We start from the raw sequence: 24,735 nt of genomic DNA, 5'->3' as shown, positions 1-24,735 counted from the left end.
TGCGTTCATGCTGGGAGCAGGAGTCGCTAAACATACACAGTAAGGCGTTGAGGCTCTTGGGTCCCTCTTCCGTCCACAACGCGCAGCAAAGACGAACAAAGACAGCAGTAAGAGGGCGTTCAACGAGCGCGCCCGGCGCTCTCGTTTACGGCGAAGCGTTCGTTGAGAGCGACGTTGCATAAGTGCGGCCGTCAAAAGTCGCGAATGGGATTCTCTGGATCGTCTTCAGACTCGGTGCGGCCGAAGAGTTTGGCGGCGTATGACTCCACAGGCTGTATATAGTCGCGGGCGCCGCGACGTTCAGCTCGCTTTTACTTCCCCTTTCCCGCTCGCTCCGCGAAGCCGCTGCGAAACCTGCTGTTATGTTTCACGCTTTCCTTCTTACCCTCGAAAGTTTCAGAAAACTGTTGTTATTGTGTGACTTCATGTCAAGTACAGTGTCTGTGCCAGCTGCTCAAAATTAAAAAAAAAACGTGAATATTGTAAGGATATTCCATGAAGTTATGTGTCTGTGATTACTAGGAACTCGGTAGCGTGAAAAATATGGCAGGTAAGTAATAACCATATCCTTAATATTCCCCTAATTAGTACTTATAGAGGAAGTACTTCAATTCCAGAATAGAGGATTCAAAGTCATATTATTAACTCAACAAAAATTTCTCAAACAAGATCGTTTTGGGTGCTACAACCTACAGTACTTTGGCACTGCGGGCGGCGCCTAGTATGGCAGTAGCGAAAGAAATATGAAATAGTGGACCAGTGAGGTTGAACCCTCAACCCTCTCCATTGCGAGTGCAGACCAACAGGTTTCGCAGGCACGGGCTTCATCGAGGTCCTTTTTTTTTTTTTATCGTGACGCCAAGAATCGACGCGAAGCGTGCTCAATTCTGTTCCCAAACTTTTGGTGGTACCGCAGCTAGGATAATCACGTTTGTCCGTATAGCAGTAAATAAAAACAAGGCTTTATTGATCACAATAAAGAGAAGTCGTAATTGTCATAACATTGGCGCCCGCGCAGCAAGGAGGTAGGTGGCGTTTTCCGTTTTTCTAATACGGTGGAGAGATCAGCGTCACTGAGACACAATTTAATTTTCGTTTTCGTTCAGGGCTGCCCACAGGCAAAATACTGCGGGCTATAGAACCTACGACGATTTTCGTGAAGTTGTTATTGGGCAAGATATGAATGTCGGCCTTCAATTTTGCAAATGCAATGTTGTCGCTAAAATTGGTAATTAAAACTTTATAATTTTTTTTTACTTGTGACGTGAGCCGTATTTGCCACGATGCCGCATTTGTATTGGTTGCCAAGCCTTAAGGCCGCCCCACATTCAGCGTTTCTACCGGCGTTTTTTGGCGTTGCGTCTCCCGGCGCGGTCGCATGAACGGCGCCAGAGAGGGCGTCCAGCCACACGAGCGGCACGCGGACCAGCGCCAGCGCAGCGTCGCACAATGTGACCAGATTTATTTTACCAGATACCTCCTAAGCTAATTGTGTAATATCAATGAAAAGAGCTGTCATAAGTATTCTTCAATGCAATACTTATGCCTTTTGCATAGTTTTACGCTAAATAAAATATTCAGGGCTGTGTAGAAAAATTACACAAGGCTAAGCTTCAGAAAACTGGCAGCAATATCGGCGTGAACATCACGAGCGGTCGGCGCGTCGGCGTGCGAAGCTGAGCATCGAGGGTTCTTTATTCTATGAGAGAGGGGGAAGTAGGTGCTTTTTATTGCTAGACGCCATACGCCACATCATGGAAAGAAGGCAGCAGCTTTTGCTGCTAAAAAAGAAGCTCCTGCTTCTTTTTTGGTACACCCGGCAGGACGATGGCGGCGACTTCAATCCACAAAACGTTTTTTTTAACACGATTGTTGTGTTCCTTGTGTTTGGTCTGCCACAATATCGGCCTTGCTTCTACAATGGCTATAAGAAGCTCGTTATCGATGTTCGCCGGTAGCATGATTGAAGCAACCAAACAAACAGCAATGGCGGCGCGAACTGCGAATCTGCGGAAGTTTCTTGCAAGAGTTGCCAGCAGCGCGGCCACGCCCTGCCACGCGCTGATTGGTCGGCGCTGTCGAGCCGCTTCCGACGGCGGCGGCGAGATCTGGTGTCCCTTGAGCACGACGTTTTGGCTTGGCGCCAGCCTCACCGTCGACGCCGAGCGACGCCGGGTGACAAAACGCCAGAAAACGCCGGGAAAACGCTGAATGTGGGGCGGCCTTTACAGTCTGACAGAAGATGTGCACATGCGCTTATCACAAGTTATCAGTGCAGAAACTGTTATTTGGCGCAGAAAAAAACAGCGTGTATTAGCCTCGAGCTCCACTATGGTATAGCTCCACCACTGGAAAAGCTGGCGCCACCATCGGCGTGACGTGCTATTAGGGATCACGTGGACATAGCGGGCGCGTCAGCAGCTTCGGGAGCGCCGAAGCGAGCTGAAAAGGAAAGTTTAAGTTCCCTCGTACGCTGCGGTCCTCATTTATTAGCGGGATTTTTCCGCTTCGAGTGTCTCCTTTACAACGATTGAAAGCACTAGAATAGGTAGTGGCTGCCTTTGAAGGTGCGCAACATGGTAGGCTACTGCTCGGTGCCGCAGTGCCGAACGTACGCAACGGAGCCCGGTGTCAGCCTTATTCATACGTAGCCGCAGGACAAGAAGCTGCGTGAAGCTTGGCTCGAGAAACAAAACCGGCAGTCATCGGCTACAACTAGGGTATGCAGCAAGCACAGACGCGAGGAAGATTTCTGCTTCGGCCCCGGGTCTGCAATGTTCGAAAAACGCGCACTGAGACGCTCGCCCGAGTCCGCTGCCCGACTAATGTCATGACGGTTTGGTCTATGAACTTGTCGATGCTATATATACTGGCAAGTTCACTGGAGTGGAAGGGAGCGGTAAGAAGCACAAAAAAAAAGAACGCATGGCATATGGTCATGTTTGTGTTATGAATTAATGCACTGGATTACAAAAGAAAAAGAAGCAGCGGGAAATCGCACGCTGAGAACACGGATAAACATATAGTGCGACGCAACTCGAGAAATAATATTGAAACGTCCAAGAATTTAGAAAAAAAAAATTGAATCGTCGCGACGTCCGGCACATCAGTCCCCGTAGGCGTCGAAGTCTCTAGAATGAAATTATTTTTGAACAGCTCTGATAGCGCCCACGCAACATTGGTTGCTTGTGTACTGTCAAATGCTCATGTTCTACAGCCTAAAGCTCATGACACGGTGCGAAAACGCGCACGCGGCGAAAGCGAAGTGGTGCGCAGACAAGCATGCAGACACGCAGTCGGTCGCTGCATTGTGGCTTCATTCTATTACGCTCCATTTAGATATACGAACACTATAAGACCATATTTCACGTAGTTTGGTCTCGGCGTTTGCCTACCTTTCACGCAAGAAGCCGGTTCGGGAGTCTAAATCGCGGCGACCACGCACAGTGGCGTTTAATGTACGTATTCGGTAAAGAGATAGCGTCTGTAAACGATTCTGTGCTTTCAGTTTGCCCAAGATTATTATTTAGACAGTAAAAAACTTCTCTCGTTTCGAAAGTACTTACAGAAATTTCCGGGAGAGCTCCCGCGTGGTGTTTTCAGTGAGCGCTGACAGCAAAACCTATGAGGAGCGCGCCGCGTGATCCCTCATACTACACCAGCGAGGCGCTTCCTATAGATGGCGACTCCGTAACTCCTCACCGCCAATACCTGCTGCATTCGCGACCTCTGGGAAAGAAAGCGAAGGAGAGGGGGACGCGGGGGACGTGCGCGGTGTCCAAGGCGGCTGTACTGGTGCTGAAACCCGGAAATTGTCGATATCCTCGCCTTCCTCGACTACAACCGGGGGGGGGGGGGGGGTGACAGAAGACCTGTGGGCCCCGGGTGCCAGACGACCTAGCTACGCCACTGGGATGGATGGATGGATGGATGGATGGATGGGTGGATGGATGGATGGATGGATGGATGGCTGGAGGGATGAATGGATTGATGTATGTATGTATGTATGTATGTATGTATGTATGTATGTATGTATGTATGTATGTATGTATGTATGTATGTATGTATGTATGTATGTATGTATGTATGTATGTATCAAATGATAGAGTCAAGTGATAGTGATAAAGTCAAGAAAATAGGTTATTACATCCGCCGGGCGTACGTGACTCCGGTGCGTGTAGTGAGACAGCGCACGAAAGAAAAAGGACATTTAAATGGACATCCGAACACGGCGCACGACTTCCTATGCATTGTCGCGTGCACATCTGCACGTCCTTGCCCTCCTTCCATCTTTATGCTGGGAGTTTTCGTATTCAGTTGCGTCAGCCGAGCTGTCGCCATTGTCCAAGTATATTCTATCGGTTCCTGACAAAAGAAGAAAAAATAATAAGAAAAACAGCCAGCCAAGCGGTTGCACGACCAATGCGGAACTACACTCCGAATCTCGTTAAATATATGTTCCTAGAGTAAGTGAAACATTTTTGCATGTTCGTTCCGCTTACTTAGGAGATCCTTTGTGAAACAAGATTATAGAGCCATATAGACACAAGAAGCTTCACAGAAGGAAGAACCGATGCCCGAGGGCGCGTTCTACCATAGTTCTGTAAAGTATTAAAGGACACTATTTCTACTTAGAAATTGAATTATTACTTTAAATGTGAAAGCATTTCTATGCTTACCGAACAAGAACTACCGTCCGTCCGTCCGTCCGTCCGTCCCGTAAGACGATCGCTTTCAAGACAGCGCCTGCAGCAGCGAGTGAATTCACCTTCGTGCCGCCTCTGTCTTCGACGCGAGCTGAGCGGCGAGAATACACGATGCTCTCAACAGTCGGCGCTCTGTGTCGCCATCACAGATCGCTTTCAAGGTGCGACCAGGCCCCGCACACTCTCAAGTTCAACAAATGGCCACAGAGGGCGAAAAATCAATCGAGGCGCGTTTCAGCTTAAGCGCGCAAGTGGAGCTACTGTAATTTGGTCGAATACTTTAATTGGTGCTTTCTCTGCTAGGGGCGCTGAACATGCTGATTTTTTTAATTTACACAAACCATTGACATGAACAATCGAGGTGTCTAAGGATGTTTTTTTACCTCAGGCAAATAGGCAGTTCATTTTTTTTAATTTGATTGTTGAAGCTGCTTTTTAGTCATAGCGTCAAGGTTTTTGTACTTGATTAACCACCGACTGCCGACAGCCTATTGGTATCGATGTGTTTCCTGGCCGTTGGCGTTCGAATACTACGGCGGTAAAAGATTTTCGAAAGCATGCTGGTTTCGTCTGCGAGTCATTACACAGACTTGCTGTAAAGAGATCTACTCTTGGCAAAAAATAGTGCCTCATTTTGTTTAGGCGTTGATTATCATAATGAATGCGGCGGAGGTTGACGGAATACGCTTGAAGGTACGTTTTTATGCCGTTGATCTCCATAACACCGTAAGTACGCAAACCGATGTCACAGAACACCCGATGCATCATTGTGTGTTCTCCGTCATCGCTTGTTTGCTGTACGCCTACTAATTCTTCACTTCTTCTTCAAGTGTTGCATCCTCCTTTTGTCCTTGTTCTCTTGTGCTTCACTTACAGTATGTCGTTCCGTCAGCTGTAATGCGCATTTGCAAAACCAATACGTTTGATAAGACGCAGTGGTTATCATAATTTCACTACACATGTATTAAGCTGGCACATGTGGTTCAGATACAGATACCTGTATGCGGACTTGCACGACGTTGATGCGGAGATTAGGATAATTATGACACCCGTAAGGAAGAGGCAGCTGACGGCCGTAAGCTGTTGCGTTCTTTTCGCCGAATTACCCGGCCTGGTAGTGCTCTAAAGATGCTGTATAAAAGTGACACGCGGTGACAGGGAAGTTATGTTTAGCAGCCGACTGTACGTCTTGTAGCTTAGGTCTTCTTTTTTGTGCGTCTGTGCTACCCTTATTAATGAGCCATTTCTTGACTATGTTCTTGACTATGTAACCGCGTTTGTGTGAATCCGTAGACGTGTGCTTTTTGTTGTACTTGTAAAATGCAAATAAAATATTTTCAAGCTTACTCAATCTTTGGTGTGTGCGTTTATTCCAGTCGAGGCCATCGTGCCACCTGGAAACCGCACTCTGTCAGTAGCCCTACACGAAATGCAACAGCTGGAGCGCGGCGGCACAACTCGGGGTAACGGCGGCGTAATAAATGAAAAACCGCTCGGGATGCCCTTAAAAGTCAGTTCAGAGTGTGCCTTAACTCGATATGACTCAGCGCTACATATATTCTGCTGCGCCTTGATCGTGCTCCCGCCAGTTTGGTTGCTGTGTGGCAAACGTAGCGCCTACATACATATGTATGCGCTACGTTTGCCACACAGCAACCAAACTGGCGGGAGCACGATCGATGCGCATCAGCCAGAACCAGTAGGTAAAGCGACCATACTGTGCAAAACCCCGTTTCCGTTTCCTGTTGTACAGCGCCACCCGTGGTCACATACTTTAGTTCACGACGCCACCGCTACGCTTATTTCCGTAGCACTGTGGAAGGTACAGTTTCCCTTCTCTAAGTTTGTATAGGTGTTCTGTGGTGCGACCTCGCAGCCGCGCCAGACGCAGCCGCCGCGGTAGTGCGGTAGATCACGGTTCATAATAGTTCGATGCGGTTGGATAAGGTGCTAAAAAGCAATGACGGCTTATAATCATAGGAACGTCATCAGCGCACCTGGTGTCGTAAGCTACAGTAGTCTGCTTGCGTCATCATTTCACGTTGCGCTGCCGCCCGCAGCAGTTCGTGTCGTCACAGCGCCGTCACTTACACTTGTCGGATCAAGTTTCGTAACATTGGTAATGGCACCATGTAAAGCGCAGATTACATAACCGTCGGACCATTAGGGTGACAGAATGGGTAACAAGAGAAGGGAAGCGCAGTAGAGGACGGCAGAAGACTAAGTGGTGCAACGAAATGAGGAAATTTGCTGATGCTAGTTGGAATCAGTTGGCGCAAGACAGGGGTAATTGGAGATCGCAGGGAGAGGCCTTCGCCTTGCAGTGGGCATAAACATGATGATGATGATGATGATGATGACACCAGGCTGAGCGGAGATGAGCAAGTGGCACAATGCTTACGCATGCTTAGACAACTCCCACAGGAGTTCCTGCGTAAATGTTTTTATTGCGATAGCAGTTTGCGAACACCCGAGGTGAATTTCCACTGTCGCCATGATGTTTTGCATATAATTATGGGTATGTATGCTGTATCTCTATAAGAGCAATGAACTGGGCTAGTTAGTGGCTGTTAGTAGTTGCTTCTTGTGCTGTGCACTTGATGACGAGGACGGGCGTCATCCACACCATCCGTTGTCGTCGTCTTTGTTCCCATTCTGGTCATTAAATAGGCAGCGCAAGAAAAAAGTATGTATGCTTATCTGCGCCATATATACAAGGCAGATGCTATATTAGCCAACCGCCAAAATTCCTCAAAGCAGGTCTTACGATCTTCATTAATATATTACTCGGAAATATTGAGAATTGCAGCGTGCGAATAAAATTCATCAAACGTTTCATTCTCAACGCATTTCTTTTTTCTTAAGTGTTCTCAGACGATTCAAAATTGCAAAGCAATATAGTGCTCATTATCTAGGGATGATGTAACTTCATTGCCGCGCCTCGAGATCTCAAAGCTTGTAAGGGTGCGAGGACCCTCGTATAGTTAAAATAACGTTCGAGGAGTCTAAGTGCAACGGTAAACTTTGGTATCGTAGGTTTAGCAGTTTCGCTATCGCAATTTCGCCCTTCGGGAAAATTGTGGTAGCTAAGCAGCAATAGCTAAATTGCGATAGCTCAATTGCGGTAGCTAAACTGCGATAGCGAAATGCGATAGCAAAATTGGCCTTTATTGTCAATTTTTCAGACCTGTTTCACTGACAAGTGGAACATAAATGGAATGGAATTAAAAGTGTTCGTTCGTATTGCCGCGGTCTTCCTCGCATTCTAACTCTACGACTTCGCCATTGTAAAAGATGTAGTATGTACACATCGAATGGTTCCGTAGGTTTACATTTATCCCTCTCACGCCCTGCATGCATTTTTCTGTGTGCCAATGTAGTGCACCAAAATCAAAAGCGCTAATGAAAATAATGATATTGAGAGATTGTGAGGTCCATCTTCGGCCAGCATTAACTTTGCATTGACATTGACTGGGCTAGGAAGATAGCTTGGGGCCCAAGTAATGGAGCGCACCTTGTTACGTTTCGCCTACGACGCGCGGTATAGCCGGCGCGGATGCAACGGACGCCGGGGCTTCGTTCAAAGCGGCGGACATTTTGGCCCGTTCAGCGCCGCCGATACGCCTCCCCGCCAAGCGCGTCCAGGCATGCTTTAATGCCACGTGTCTTCGTGTGCGCGTGTGTGTGTGTGCATGTTGGTGCCCACGCTTGTCAAAGCGCGGCAGCCGGGGAGAGGAGCTCCCCCAACTGTGAAGCGAGGAGGTCTGACCGGCGCCGGCCCGGCGGATGCGTCACCTACTCGTCTCAACGTGCCCGAGCGGCGCCGTCACGTGCGCCTCTATCGAGCCGTTCCTTCTTGCCCTCAACTCCGAGAGTATAAAAGCAGCTGCCCCCGGACGCCAAGAGAGGCTCCGATTTCTTCAGTTGAGTTACGTGCTCTCCCGTCTCTCCACTTCGGTCGACCTGACCGGCCGCTCTTTTGCGATGCTAGAATAAACAAGTTGTTCTGTTAGCAGTCGACTCATGCTTTGCTCGGACCTTCGGATGCTTCCAGTTGTGCCCCAGGCCGCCAGGCCAACGCTACCCTTGGGGCTTGCAACCCATTTGCAACAACTCGTGCCAGCGGTGCGATTGCAATAACGGGTGTCAGCACTGAGATTCCAACAACCTCGAAGAGGTCTCTACTACTTTATGCAACCTCGCGTCGACAAGAAAAAGCTAGGAAAGCGATAGCTGTGATTCAACATTTTGCGCATGTGCACTGGAGCTTTGCTATAGGTGCCAGTGAGAACTCATGTAGTAGGTTCACGTCTTTCGTTGCTTTTCATGACGTTTATGCATCAGGCATGTTTATCATGCGGTGGGATAGCGGTTTTTCGAGTATCTCAGACACAGTTAATGTTCTCATGTTTGACATTCCCGTAGAGATTTGTCACATAAAGTGCACATGTTGTACACTTGGCAAAGGACACCCAAGAATCGAAAATCCTTAACCCGTTCTACATCAGTTTGGTTTTCATTATTTTGACAACGCATGAAATGTGCAGGAATTGTCGCCCGAAGGGGTTAAGATGGCGTCAACTGCCATCTCATTTCTGTTCTGCAGACAGCTCCGCCCCTCACGGCATTCTCCCGTTGTAAATGTTTCGAATCGGAGATTTCGATCTCTTTCTTTTGCACTTGAAATGGGGGAATCACTGCCCCGTTCCAAATTGGAACATTGGGTGAAGAATAATGAAAAGGACTCGGAGCTTACCTTCAATGCGCTGTAGATATAACTGGCTAGTTATATATTATTGGTTTTGGTGTTTTTGCAAGCAATATATGAACATCTTGCTGCTACGAATAACAAAATGGTGTTTTTTACCCAAGAACTCTTTAGCAGTTTAGAGCCTGTTGTAGCACACGATGTTCTATTAACCGAGAAAAAAAAGGATGGTATTGGTGGGCTAAAACCGCTCGCTGTTCGGCGTACTGGCCCTTAGATGCTAGTACATAATCGGCACGAAAAATACGTAAACGAACGAACAAAGACATGGACAGAAACAAACTGACAGTACTGAATCCCTTAACTCTTTTAAATTGCGAATGTTAACTACATATTAAGAGAGACCCTTCCAAAGCTCGATGGTGCGAGGCAGGGCTGAGAAGTTCGAATCTCGTGTTTGACTGAAGGTACTTTGGTAAAAGCGACTACATTTTTCCGACTTCACATGGCGATGTGGACGGATGAGTGACGATTCACAGTTGGAAGAATAAGCGCAACATGCGGGGGTTTACCGTTGCAGAGAAGTAGTGTCTGCCATGTTAAACCAGCCGGGCAAATGCTTCACTGACCGCTGTAAGTAGCGACCTTTCACTTTGGTAAGCTTAACGGTGTTTTCAACTTTTTTTGCTTCTGTGCAAGCTTCCCAGTTTGAACGAACTTCGAAATAGCTTTGCCCAGTTTGAAACGAAGTAATTAGTTGTGTTTCTAGCGGATTTCGGATGCGTATTTCTGCGGACGGAGAGTTCTTCCGCATTCGATGTGACTTTCCACGTCCCCATTTGCAAGATACCGGCATTCAAATCAGCTCACGAATTTCACTCTCTTAGAACGTCACGCGCTATTTCTGTCACGTCGCTACCAATCAAGAGCGAACATCGGTGTCAAAACACTCAAGAAGGTGACAGGTTGTAAGACTAGCAAAGCTGTCGACGCTAGCAACACCTGCTTCACGATTCGAAATAGCAGAGCTGGTGGTAAAGGTCAGGTGGATTTCTATGCCACGACGGTGGCCCGCACTTCCGTGTCATTTCTTGCAGCGTGAATGTCGGCTGCCTTCTTTGCCGTGTTTGGATTTTACGGATATTTTCATGAGACTGTAGCTAGCAAAAACAGGTGTCCCGAACTAAATTGTCCCGCTATGTTAAAATCTAAGAAATGCGTTGATAGATAAGTTCGCCGTGGGTTATATTCCGATGGACTAAGCATAGCATGGAGGAGCTATTTGACGATATAAAACACGCCTTTTCAATATACTCATGTACACAGGAGCGTGTCATGTAAGAAGTGTCCATGCTTGCCACGACAGGCCACTTTTTCTTTAATTATCTGTGTTCAATGAAATTGCTGCTCGACGGCGCCGGCCATTTCTCTTAAATTCGTAGATATGCTGCACAAAAGTTTTAGAGAAAGAATAGAAAAAAATGGCGACAACAGTTGTAAAGTTCCCATACACACGCGCAACTTACGCCCACAATAAAAATGTTCCTGACTAGTTCACTACATTCAAATCTTCATGTTGAAATACAAATGACACCCGATGACCGAGGCAAACATATGTAGTAGTCGCGAACACGCACACATAAGCCACGAGGACACGTTAACGGTGCTATTGCGGAAACAAGAATATGTGCAAACGATGAAAAAAAAATTGTATTACTTCCTCGAGCATGACGTCGTAATCAAAGTTACAATATTATGACTTCAAAAGTTCTAGATATTCCCGATTTTTCAAGAAAGTGTGCTAAAGTGCGCAGTGCAACACGTTGCGATAGAGAGAAAGAGAGAGGGAGATAGACAGAGAGAGAGAGGACAGGCAGGGAGGTTAAGCAGGTGAGTATCCGGTTTGCTACCCTAATCTAAGATTGGGATATAGGGATTAGAAAGAGGACATACACACGCACCACTTTTGTTTTGGCTATGAACCCAAGGTGTCACTTGGTCGTGCAGAATTCTACCGCCACACTCTTTTGCATTGCTTGAGCACGTTAGGACTATATTTGTTGGGCAACATTTATTTTTCCAATGAAGAACAAGCAGTGCGGAAACACTATTTGAAAGGGGTCGGAGATATTTTACGCAGAATAGGAAAAAGGAGATCCAATTCGCAAATGTTCCATTCATGTGCGCTCATATGACTCGGCTTATTTTCCGCACAATTTTTGCTGATATTAAGCTGAACTTGCACAGAATCCGCATAAATTTTGTAAGAATTGTCTGCAAAATATGTTGCAGGACTGCATTGTGCACTCAAAGGTTGTTTTACTGACACAAGTAAATAAATTCGTAATCTGTCGTTATACTTTCGATACCCTAATTCTTTCGTACACAGTACAAAGATATCGCAGCTTCTTTTTGTTGAATTATTCAGGAAATTATACAATGTCATGCAAAATATTTTCGTCAAATTCCGCCGTGCGTAAAATATCTTACAGGGGAGCCGCCCGTTCCTTATCTAAATCCTATAGAAACTCCCCGTAGGCTATCCTGTGATTTCTTTTATGTGTAAGTATTACACAAATTAGGCGGACTTATTACCGAATCATCGTTAATTTTGTCACAATTGTAAATAAACCGAATATACATGGGGCTGCATATCGGAAATTCTAACAGTGGGTATAGTCAGAATTTAGCATTATATGCTCGTTTTAGCACCAAAACTTTTTATCACCCTGAATTTAACCAATATATATATATATATATATATATATATATATATATATATATATATATATATATATATATATATATATATATATATATATATATATATACACACACGTGTGGTAACGAAGAGATCGTTTTTCTCTGCATCTCCTGCACGAAATTAGATTAGGTTTGTTGCATATACAGAAAAGTAATTATATTGAGTTAACAAATTACTTTTTGATTTAGCCCATAATTTGTCCGAAAAAAAATCAAAATTGTCAAGTTATAAATGAGACTGAAGTATCGAGTTAATATTGTAACTCTGCAAGAAACAAAAACGAAATCACAGTTCTATAAACAACACCAATTAAGACATCTAAGGCGATCAAAGCTGGTGAACTATAAACTTCTCAGTAATACACCGTTCACCTGGGAGCAAGACTTTTGCAAAACGGTCGCATTCTAACAATTTTTACATAACTTAGCTGTAAACACGTAATCACATTTGGCCACTTTATTGCTCATAACTAAACCAGTTTAGAGAGCCGTGATATTGACTTCGAGCCCAGAGTTGGCGAATGTGTAAACTTATTTGAACAGGGAAATGGAAGTTCGCCTACGATAAAATAATATTACAGTGGGATTTTTCGAGCCAAAACCACTATCTGATTATGAGGCACGCCGGCATGAGCGACGTACGAATTTATTTTGACCACTTATGTATTATTTTTTTTTAACGGGCACCTAAACCTGTGTATCGTTTTTGCATTTCGCCTCCATCGAAGCGCGGCCGCCGTGGCTGAGATCGAAACCATGGCCCCAGCAACGCGACGTCATAGACGCTAAGCTACCGTGGCGGGTGCTTGGCTTGAACCCTGAGGTAGAGTTTCCTATTTAACTCCTTGTTCAAGTTTCTCTCGCTAGTTTCACTACTAACTAGTGTTACTAGTTTCAGTAGCGACAAGTTTCACTTAGTTTCCATTGTGTGGCTTTTATTGATAACTTGGCAAGCAACGTAGCGCGGCGCGGAAAGTAACTACTTGTCCGCGCTCTGATGATTTATAACGCTAATGTGGCAACTTCGGTTGTGCGCGTATGATTTTTCTTTTCTTTCTTTATGAGATTCACAATCTGCGGGTAGCCGGCCGCTGACTGCTTAATACATACAGTGTGCACCTGGAGCGACTGTCTTGGGTCATAAGAGATAATGAATTCGAGACAATGTAACAATCTTTACTGACGAAGCAGCGTAGTATGGCGGCGAACGTCTAAACAATACGGAGAACAACAATGCGAGAAGCCACACATAGCTCAGGTGTGTTGCAGATTTCTGACAATGTTTAATTGATTTTTTTCTCATTGTTTTCTTTTTGTTGCATGTGTAGTGATAGGTTTTTATGCAAAGGTCCTTTCATTCCGTCCTCACGGGAATGCGGCCTCCACCTACGGGAATCTGAAACACTGGATTTACTGTATAGGCTAACTCTATTGAGCACACAAGCAGAGTGTCACAGTCGCCAAACATGGCGTCCGAACGTTAATCTCGGAGGCCACTCACCGAGCTTATATAATGTATGTTGTTGCATGCGCAGCACCGTCACCACGAAGCCTAGCTGAAACCATCGATATACCCGCACTGTCAGCCTAAATTATGCGCATTACGCGTGCACCACCGATCTCCTAATACTTCGAATAAACTGGCCAAGTGTAAGGTGAACGGCAATGAAATAGCGGATGACGTGAGCAAGAACTCCCTTCCGTTGCATGTTCGTTGAAGTTACTGTGCGTTAATAGCGGGCGTGGTGTTTTTCAAACCACATTTGCCGCTTTTTTTCCCAGCCTCCTGCAACTTGTTGGAAAGTAAAAAAAAATAACTTCAACGAGGCAAGACCTCGACGTCCCATTGTGGGAGGTCTAGGCCCAGCCGACTGAACTGCTGGTGCTCATTAAAGTTCACTCTCTCTCTCTCTCTCTCAAACTTCAAGTGTTGATAAGTTTATTTCAGACGTGAAATAAGCCTCCACAGTAAAGGAAGCGGACAATCACTTCGGAATGAAATTTACACCAGGCTATGTTCAGTAGAGGTTAGCTTAAAATCTGGTTGAAAATTTGTGATAACGTGGTGGTGTGATCTTCGCCTTAACCATGGTCCAAGAGTCGGAAGAGTATCATTCATCATAACTCTGGTCCAGCATTAACAAAAAATAAAAACCCCTAAGTATGCGGTTCTCTGACGACAGTAGACGCGGAAATTGGGCAGAAATCGACAGGCTGATTGTCCAATTCGAACAATAGCTTCCAATAGACCCACTGAGATATGCTGCTGAGATGCGCTAAGTTGTTAGATCTATTGGTCAATGACATGATGCATGCATGTCGATGCTGTGACACACTGCCTGCCTACAATACCACTACACTGCTTACAAAATCGGCCCAGATTACAATCCACATTAATACTCTTGCGAGGACATTCATCGTGCACTACTATGAGGATATTCCCAGCGAGTCACCACTTTTAGTGCGTTTTGTGCACACCCATGCGTCACCGACGGCACCCTCCAAGTAGCAAAAATTGATCACAAAGGCTGTGTTTGTGTTGAATCCATGCCACGCGAGCAATTTCAGAGCCGGAAGCACGTCAGGGGCGCCATGTTTCGGACCACTCCTATCACATTGCCTTCGGGATCGGCGCAGTTTATCCGGCCGCGTATTTCCAACTGCTTGTAGGTACAGCGGGGCGCGGCAGTTGCGGACGTTTGCGCGCATGCGCGAGTAAGAGCAGGTGCGAGAGAGGAAATGTGGGGAGTTTAGCTACTTGAAAATACGACTCTGCCTAGGTACTATGGAGGAGTTTCTTGGCGCGCGTTGTATGCGCTTGTCCTTAGGCGTGCCGGCAGAAGTCGCGGGGCGCGGTAGTGCTGAACTTAGCATCGCAAGTGGGCGGCTCGACGCAATCATATTTATTCGATCATGTTTTTACTAATGAAAACAGCGTGTCATTATTTCGCATTATTGGCGGCGCCTCCAGGACACCAAAGCGGCAACGGGGACATCAAAGCTAGAAGCCGGACTTGTCCGTGGGTTGGGGCTCACAGAAGCCTGTGCGTGCCAGAGGAGTATAAGATCGGCTGTCTGCTATCGCGGACAGCCAATTTTTTTATGCGAACACCCCCTGACACGCTTCGGCCTCTGCGGCCCCAACCCACGGGTCGCCCTGCTTCCAGCTTTGATGCCCCCGCTGCCACTTGGGTGCCCCGGAAATCCTGCGCCGCCTGCCTTAATATAATCTCAAGTGCTCTCCTGAGGCCTCCGTTTGCCGGTTACATGCGCCCTCCTGGAGCAGTGCTTGTAAGTTTTCAGATCTATCGTCGCGACAAAAAAAAAAAGCGACCCCCGGCTTCTACAACACCAGTCAGAACATTGTCCCTTCAGACACAGCGATCACCAAGCTGCGTCCGCGCCCACTGCCTCACCGCGCGGGCAGCCAGCGGCGGAGCGTATAAACCAACTCGAGCGCACTCCGCAATGCCGGCATGTCTAGGGGACAAACGAATGCAACGCGCTCTAAGAAACCTCCTCCGTAGTGCCTAGGCGGAGTCATACATTCAAGGCGCAAAAGCCCCCAGATTTTCTCTCTCGCGCCCGCTCTTGCTCGCGCATGCGCAGAAACGTCGAGCTCCGTCAAAAGTGCCACGCCCCGCTGTACCTATTCACAATTCTAAAAACGCTACCCGGCCAGACTGCCGTCTGACAAAGTGTCTTCTGCGCTTTCATAACCTGTTTTCGAGACAAAAATTAATTCAGGAATTTTACGCGCCATAACCACGATATGATTATGAGGCAAGCCGCAGATAGGGGGTGGAAGGCATATTAATTTTGACCCCCCTGGAGTTACTTAACGCGCACCTAAATTTACATACACGAGTGTATCTGCATTACACCGGCATCGAAATTTCTTCAAGGTTAAAAAGTCGGTCAATACAAAACATAGTTATGAATTACCGAATAGAATATGCACAAGCTCCACCGGTCATATGCACAAGTCATATAAATATATGACTACACGTACACCTGTCATATAAATGTGCACAAGCTCCACCTGTCATTGCTTGCTACGTATGTTCAAACCAAGCGGTACAGCTTTGTACACTCAGACAAGCGTGACGACTTGATACGTCCGCAGAAGGAGGAAAAAACGGAGACCAGGTTTTTTTTTTTGCATAAAAAGCCGGAAAATGTCGCCTATTTTCGGAACATTATTGGTCGGTAGAACGTTCAGTTTCAGGCAATAGCGTGGTGCTGACAGTGAGAAAGGAAAAAGAAAACGGATTACTCAAATCTGTCCAATTATTGTTCTCCGTTCAGGGAATCTCGTGTTTGATTATTCTGTTGTTTTCTAAGCGGGATGGCATGAGCTGGAATAAATGTTGAACGCTTGGACTGCATGGAACAGGGCACGTGGCTGGGCGCCACACCTTTATTCTATTATTCTGTTCGATACTGCAGTCCCGTGTGAAGGCTCATTACAGGACTTGGAAAGTTGCCGACATCTTGCAGTTTCTTCTCCGAGCATGTCATCAGTACCAATGCAGCAAGAAAAAAAAAAAGAAAGCACGGCATCACTGCGAGACCTCCTCCAAAGTTCTATATATAGCTGCAGTGGGAGCAAATATTGCCGTGTCCACTTACTGCTTGCTTCGCATGAGTGTACGTACTTCAGTAAACCAAATACTGACTGTTTAAAGAACAAGTATCTCAGAAGATGAAAAGACGGCACATAAAACGAAAAAAAAACACTATAGAAATTTGGCGATAAAGCCATGTTTGAGTGTTCGTCTGCAATTGCCTCTTCCATATAATTCGCGTAACCCACAACGGAACGCACTTGATAACAAACGTTTGAAAAAAAAACAAGCGGTTAACAAAGAACAGGCTAAGGCGTCGTGAGCACATTACAAGCGTCGCGCACGCTCCGATGAAACCGCGAGCGAATAACAGCTGGCCACTTTTAAACTTTGCGAACCTCGCCGGGTTTCCTGTACATGGGCGCAGCAAGGATGCAGCGCCCATGTACAGTGTGGGCCAACCAATCACAGCGGAGCAACGCGTGCACTGCTGGGTTCGTTGCAGCAACACCAGATGGCGCTCGCCTCCGCGCATGCGCGGCAGCGGCGGCGCCGGCCGAGCAGAGGAAGGAAAAGAAAAAGAACCAGAAAACTCGCCTTCGCGCATCCGCGGCTGCATGGCAATGCGGAAGTAAACGTTTCTTGCGGACAGAATGAATTCCAATTGCGATATGTACGTATGCGCACGCTGCCTGCGAAACCATGATGCGTTCAAGGCGTTCGTCGTACTCGCTAGCAGTCAGTAACTCCGCTTAACAAAAGGCTCGGTATAATTTGGGTCCACCTGCGCTTGCGCGTGTGTGTGTGTGTGTTTGTATGATGTTGTGTGTGCCTGTGTGCGTGCGTGCGCGCGCGCTTGTGTGAGTGTCTGTATGTATGTGTGTGTGTGCGTGAGTGCATTGATTTTCTTGTGTTTCGAGTCTTTGTGCACTCACACAAAGCCTCGTTGTATATGGATTCCCACTCATTAGATCTGCTGCATATTTCATCACTCTAGATCGTGCCAAATGAGTTTGTCACATTTTTTTTCCTTTAATGATCACCTTGCTCAGAACGACTTTCGAATTGAATTAAAGGCTAGACTAAAAGGATTCGTTATTGATCGGTTCCTATTTATAGATCGCGCTTCTTGCTTCAAGCGTTCGCAGAAATACCTGGAGTGCTCAAATCGTGAGTTTAAGGATATCAAAATACCGAACATTGTTCACGGTTTTGTCTTGATGTGATGACAGCTGGAAGAAATATTTCGCGCGGTATAGGCGTCCAATTGTTATGAAAGTGCCGCTGATATAAGTGGAACGTCATTGACTTCAGAAAGTGCAAACATCGCATTAATTTTGCCGCCAAGATTGTTGAAAGAGCAGCCCTTGATATGAAACATTTATAGAAGGACTGACCTGCGCTGCGCGGAATAAATGAAAGAACTGAAAGAAGAAAAAAACTTAAAATCGCAAAAATGAGGAAATGACGAAACGCTTCTCCCCCTCTTTCGGCACCATGGTACTCGATCGGTTCTGGTCACAGGGACGCGTCTGGGGCAGTGAGTGCTTTCATCTATGCAAGAAGATGCGCACGATACTAATTTCTACGTTACCTGCTCTGCCTATTGTATATATCTTCAATTACTATCATTCAAAATTTTGCAATCAATCTTCTTATTTATTGGTTTTAAATTTCACCGTCCAGTTATTTGGTCTCGCTGCTCAATTACATAAACACTGTTTTATTCGCAGTCACACCTTTTCATTGTGTGCTTTATTATTGGCTGTTAACTGAACGTAACATTTACAGCCACTTTAGCATCCGCCAAAGAAGGTCAAAGCGAAAGCCTGCGCCCTCAAGAGACGTCCATTAAGTCACTTGGCATTCTCATTAAGATCCGTTGTTACTTCTTATTACTTGTTTTCTCCCATTAAAGGCCTGGTTTCGAGAGCCTTCACTAAAGCTGTCTTAATTACCTGTGCTTTAATCAACTTCCCCCTAATTAATACCAAAGGTCACGGGGTCGACTCCCACCAGAGGTCGAGGTTCAAGTGGCTTAATTAACTTTATTATAATTACCTGTGCCTCTTTTTTGGAATCATTAGCGGCATCGGTGGGGAAGAAGCGATGTGGAAGAACACGACGATGAACTCGTCAGCAGTGGTACGAGCGCTCCGATTTTCTGTACCTCACAACGCGACCTTGAAACATAGAGATATAAGGCTTGCGCCTTAAAATTACTCCATTCTTGGCATTACCCTACTGTGGGTACGAGCCATGTTTTGAACGCACAACGACAACAACAACAACGACAACAACGTAGGCTTTATGCGAGAGGAAAGAATTTCTGTCGAATTAAGGGACAGATAATGTTTTTTTTTAATGAGGGCATGTTCATGAGCATTGAATTCTAGCTCAACACGCGTTTTGCGGTACTCTTATTTGGATAAACATGCAGCCGTGGTTTCGACAAACGGCAGTTTGAACAAGAATGTCGTTATGTACATAAGAATAACTTGCACTTCTTTTTTTTAACACTGCTGAATTTTTCCGAGAGGAAACAAGAGAAAAGGCAGATGGAAGAACGAGTAAACTTTTCATTGTAATGTAGCGAACAGAATTGAACAAAAAAGTAAGAATAATAATAAAAAAAGAACTTCGTAGTGTCTGGCAGCTGATCGCAAAAGCGCCGCGTAAATCATACTGTTATTCATTATCATCCCTCGTCGAGGTGCACCAACGCAAAGAACCGAGTCTGTCTTCCTAACGCGACAGCGATATAACTTTTGAGTCTTTCACAACGCATGGCCTATGACGGGCTTCCCTGCAAGGCAGTCCACGTAGCCAGTTGACAGGTGGATTTTTTCTGAGTTGGAAATCCGGAGCAGTGCCAACTTGAAGTCGCTCAAAATATTGAGGTTAAGAGGTGTTATCATTGCTCGCGAAACCAAAATAACTCTTAACACTTCTGTGCTTTCTTCTTGTTTTTTTTTTCTTTTATGGACATAAACACGTAAGCATCCGACGCGCCTACGCCACCCTTTATTCGTGCAGTTTTAAATTATACTTTCTGCTCTCTGCATCACCAATATACTGCCCGTAACCTGACAGATTCAGTTCTATCGCGTACTTTTTTTTTTCCTCCACTAGAGGCCAGCTTGCTCGAAGGAGTCGCCTTTTTAACCTAGGTAGGACATTAAGCAGTATAATAGCAAGAGCTTGATGGCGCAACCCACCGCCCCGTTGCGAAGTGGACGCTCATAACATCCATCCATCCATCGAACGAGAAAAAGTGATCGCATCGACTTCCGTATCGGCAAAGACGTGGCAGGCGCCAAAAGCTGCTCACCCGTTCGTGGTTTTCAAAGACACTTGCGGTCCTTTTTGTGCAGCCGGCTTTCTCTCTGCTTTTTTTGTTTGTGTTACCTTCGATGGCACGGCAGGACGATGCTGCGGTGTGATGCGGTGGAGCAGAAAAAAAAAACGGAGCCGACGAAGCCGTTCCTGGAATTCGGGGGGGAAAAAAACTGAAAGCCCAGAAGGCGGCACACACTGCACGGTTATCCGAGATCGTCCTCACGTTCGTAGAGACAGCGTACGACTGCGAGCGCTTTGTCGCCCTTCGCTCTTCAGTGGCTTTATCCTACGTCATTGTTTTTTATATATTTTTTTTACTTTTTCATTTTTCACTTTCTCTCGCGCACTTGTTTCGCCCATAGTTCATGCGTGTTTCGCTCCGGCGAACTATTCGTTCACTCGGCGCCACCGGGCTGCGCTGTTCTTTTTTGCACGCAAGCAACGTCGGGCCTGGCGTGTCTCTAAGCCGTAATTGCGTGCAGTTTGTGCCTGGCCACCGGTACATCAACGGATCGACTGGGCAGCTTGTGAGACAAAGGGTAGTGCGTAGATCCACGTTCTCAAGAGCAAAGCTCTGTCTTTCTTTATTTATTATCTATTATTATTTTTTTGAACGTACGAATCAGTGCGGGCGACTGCCCGCAGAACTAGTAGCAGACAGAAGTTCCCGAGCCTCAGTCCTGCGAGCCGAAGACTAATCCGCAGCCTTGTGTTCCTGCCAGCGTACAATAGTGTATGTGTGTTTTTAAGTGTGTGTGTGTGCGTTTCGCCGTGTTTCTATATGCAGAAGAACACTCGAATGCACAGATTGCATGCAGGTGGCTTTGCTAGCAGAAGATACTTATGCACGACACGCTTTTAAAGGAGACAGCCACCGAGGCAAAGCCGCATTTTCAGCACCCCCCTAATTTCAGAGAGGTTTGACGTTTCACAGGGACTTAGCGCTTTTTCCTTGTGCCACCATTACCAAAGGTGTCGGATGCAGCACGCTGAACGCCTTTGCAGATTGCTCGCCTTTTTGTCACTTTTCTTTTCTTCTCACATTGCTTAATCGCCGTTTTATATGCGAGGGGATCCAGAGAGCAGACGAACTCGCGAAGTACGAATCTGCGCGTGCGCGCGCGCATGCGCACGCGCGAGAGCCACCGGCGGGGAGTAACACGGTGTCTGGGTTGACGCTTGATTGGCTGGAACTGCGCTCGCCGTGTATGCACGCGCTGCACGCAACAGCTGACGCGCGGGGGAAAGGGACGCATGCTGCCTCGTGGCCCGTTACAGATGCGTCGTTTCCCTTTCCGCAGTGCGGCAACAATGGGGGAATACGGAGAGTTTACGAACGCAGGTGGCGATCAGCTAGCCGGGAGCCGTGCTGGGGCCGGCGCAGCGTCGCGTCGCGTCGAGGCGGCGGCGGCTGCAGCACCGGCTTTCTCTGTCTGTCTAGTGCAACGCGTCGGGCAAATGACCATTTGTTATTTGTCTCCCTCGTCGGCCCCGCACGCTTTACGCGGTCTCGCCGGAGCGCGACCTTGTTGATCTCGCTGCAGAGGACGCCTTCTCGCTCTCTGCACTAGCTGCTGATATAGTATAAGCTCGGTGAAAGTGAACGCAGGAGCGAATCCTCTCGCTATATTTTCTTTTCCTCCGTCTTTCTTGAGGAAGTCGCTCCGCAAATGAACTATGGCTAAAATTTTACCTGGACGCCATATTGTAGATGGGTAAATAGTTGCCTTCTTTACCCCTCGCTGATAGCCTCTGTTCTTGCCCTTTTACTTCCCCACACGCATACACCCAATGTTGACCACCGTTCTTGTGTTAGCTAGCAGTCAAAGCTAGGTATTTACACGGTGGTAAGCAGCATTTTCCCTCCTCTTGTCTACCCTCCTGGGTTGGGCGTGAACATATGCTTACGTAGGAAATAAAGCATCGCCTTTGTTTCGTACGTGCATCCGCAACCTAGAAGTATATATTGTTACGGGGTTAAAAACAGTGAGACGTATATTTACAGGATATTTACAATAATCGTAGCGGCTGACAAGATGGTAGGCAGCGCGCGAAGTCCAGAGCGTCGTCTTCTTTCCGACCAAGATGGAAACTTCTTCTTCGTCAGCGTGTCACATGACCCCCCTGCGGCTGAAGCACCGGATCGGTGCTGGTTAGGAGGCGGGCAAGTGATACAACTTAAGACGCGCGGCGTGGACCACGTCGCAGTGATGCTGAGCCACGGTTGGCTCAAGAGGGGCGATTGCTCACGTGACGTCAGTTACTTGACGCAAGACACGGTACGGGCCAGAGTAGCATGAAAGTAACTTCTAGTGTTCCTGTATATGCTCCCGTAGGGAGCAGAGTTGCGCATAACCTTTTCGGCGCCGCTCGCACCGCTATTCGCCGATCACGATCACGTGGGGCAAAATGACGTCAAATGATCAACTTCGCGCTCCGAAGCCAACTTTACGGAAACGCCACACACTCCTTTCTGTCAGTGCCATCGAAATTGCAATCAGCGGACCGTCGAGCGTGCGTAGCAACCATCGGCTCCGGGTTGCAAGTACGGTATTCGAGAATATTAAGGTAATGACTTTGGTGAAGTGCTACGAAGCAGATCATTTTGACACTTGTATTCCGGTATGACGGGTTGCAGCGCACCAAACTGCGCAGATCGCGCGGAAGGTAGCAAAGCTTTTTATCGCGGTGCCGTGCGGACGGACGAGGCCGGCCGGTTTCGAAAGGGACCAGGAATATGCGAGGTCCGTTCGCCTTGTTTACAGAGGTGAGTTCGGCTTGTTTACACTAAAGCGACACTTATCTCGAGTAACACTCCTGTACACGCTGAAATGCGTTCGCCTGGTATGAGAGGTTGCTCACTTGTGCAATTTTTTTTGGTATATGTGTGCAGCGCGACACAGACGCGGTACAAAGAAAGCACTGCACATGTGTGTGTCGCGCTGCACATATACGCCAAGAATGTTAACATACCAACTCGCTCAATTCGCTTTGTTGCTTGTACGATTGTTCTGACTATGCGGCTCCAGAAAAATGTGTTCAGAACAGAGTAAATGCTAGCAGGTACAATTTGCCCGCTGCACCCTGGCTTCTCTCTGCTCCGTTTTTTTTTTGTCGGTGTTCTGATTTTTTATGTAAAGTCTATTGATGTGCTGGTGTTCACTGTTTTATAGTAAGCTAAAACACCGTGAGCTCCCGCTTATGAGACAGCTGCGATAGCTTCAGCATTTGCCGTCCGCAATATGTTGCTTGTTCGATCAGCCGTAGTCGACGTGAGCAATGTGAAATTATTTTTGTACGTTTAATAAGCGCTGTGTTATAGTAAGTTAACCTGAGTAGTATGAAGAGATAAAGAAAAAGGTACGGTCATATTAGAGCCTGCAATGTGTGAATAATTACTTCGCCAGTTTGTCATCTTATGTGGTTGGCTGCGATGTGAAAAATAACCTGTGGTTACTCTAAATAACTTGTTGCCTTTCCAGTGGGTTTGAATTCTGTCCCCCAAGGCTCCAAGAACCAGTCCTCATCCGCTGCTGCCACCAGCGATTGCTCATCCATTCCCTTGTACGAAATAAATTTTATTTAGAAGCTCCGGTATCTTGAATCTTTTTCCACTTGCAGATTTGCTGCTACGAAGCAGCTGTTAAGTTTGCGGTATGAATCATAAAAAATAAGCTTTGCATAAGATGTACGCATGTAAACATTTAAAATGCGTTTAAATTTACGTGTCTGCACCGCACATATCGAAAACGTGCAGCTGTTGTGAACGACGTTTAGTGATGAATGACGGTCAACGGTCACTGACATAATTGCATGCACGATAGTTCTGTTGGCGGCATTCATTATTGGTCTTGTTTCGACAGCCAAAATGTTCTCACATAATTGTCTACCACGCGTGTGTGAAGTTTCGTTTAAACACCCTTTAAAATATTTCTTGCCTTCCGCCTACGCAAGAAACCGTCATGTGCATGCTGAAAAACATTGCGCAGCTTTTTGTTGCAAGGTAATGCGCGTTTGCATGCGAACTTTTGAGCTGTTCGAGCCACGGGCGTATAGTCAGGATTTTATTTCGAGGGATCGAGGGGAGTCCCATTCTTTATATGTACATTTGTGCGTGTGTTTGTGTATCTGCGTGTATATATGTACACACAAACTAAAAATTTCGGGGGGTTGGCACCCTCCGGCTACGCCAATCGCTCGAGCTTAGCCTGCATTAAAAAGTGTCATCTTGCTCAGCGCTTGCGTACAGTTGCCGCATGTAGCTCGCGACCAGCAGACTAAAAAAGCAAATGGAACATCGCGCGGCATTTGTCTCCTGCGCGCGTGAGGAGTGGCTCCACTGCAGAGCTGGATCATAAACCGGACCTATGCGCAACTATGCTCCCTGCGGGAGCATGTACAGGAACATTAACCTCTCCGAGAGGCGGCGCCCGGTGTGTAATGGACGTCACGATGGCGGGCGTCATATAAGCGCCGCTGATTGTCCTGCGACTCCACAAGTCGACGTCGGGCAATATGGCGTGCTTTTTGTGCTTTGAGTATGGCTTCACGGGCGTACTCTGATGTGGAATTCAGACTAGCAGGCAGAAAGGTGTCCTAAAAGGTAGCGTAGGGTCGCGGCCAAACAAGAGGAAGAATGTCGCGTCGTTGA

The 24,735-nt window shown here is 46.8% G+C and overlaps 1 protein-coding gene and 1 long non-coding RNA gene across 4 annotated transcripts in view; one reads left to right on the top strand and one right to left on the bottom strand.

The window, feature by feature from the left end:
- The window catches only part of LOC142564074 (G1/S-specific cyclin-D2-like), a 383,466-nt gene extending 362,767 nt beyond the window's left edge, over nt 1-20,699 (bottom strand). For both annotated transcript variants that reach the window (XM_075674904.1, XM_075674905.1), the window contains exon 1: nt 20,077-20,699. The gene's annotated coding sequence lies outside the window, so the exon portion shown is untranslated. The remainder of the gene's footprint in view (nt 1-20,076) is intronic.
- Nucleotides 20,700-22,511: 1,812 nt separating this feature from the next.
- Nucleotides 22,512-23,679, top strand: LOC142564075 (uncharacterized). 2 transcript variants are annotated; one of them, XR_012824476.1, is made up of 3 exons: nt 22,512-22,629; nt 22,723-22,851; nt 23,567-23,679. It is a non-coding gene; the product is annotated as an uncharacterized LOC142564075 (long non-coding RNA). The 2 variants fall into 2 exon arrangements; XR_012824475.1 differs by having other exon boundaries at nt 22,525-22,652.
- Nucleotides 23,680-24,735: the final 1,056 nt, after the last annotated feature.

Source organism: Dermacentor variabilis, chromosome 11 (assembly GCF_050947875.1).
Source record: "Dermacentor variabilis isolate Ectoservices chromosome 11, ASM5094787v1, whole genome shotgun sequence".
Lineage (NCBI taxonomy): Eukaryota > Metazoa > Arthropoda > Arachnida > Ixodida > Ixodidae > Dermacentor > Dermacentor variabilis.
This window is presented reverse-complemented; position numbering and strand designations above follow the sequence as displayed.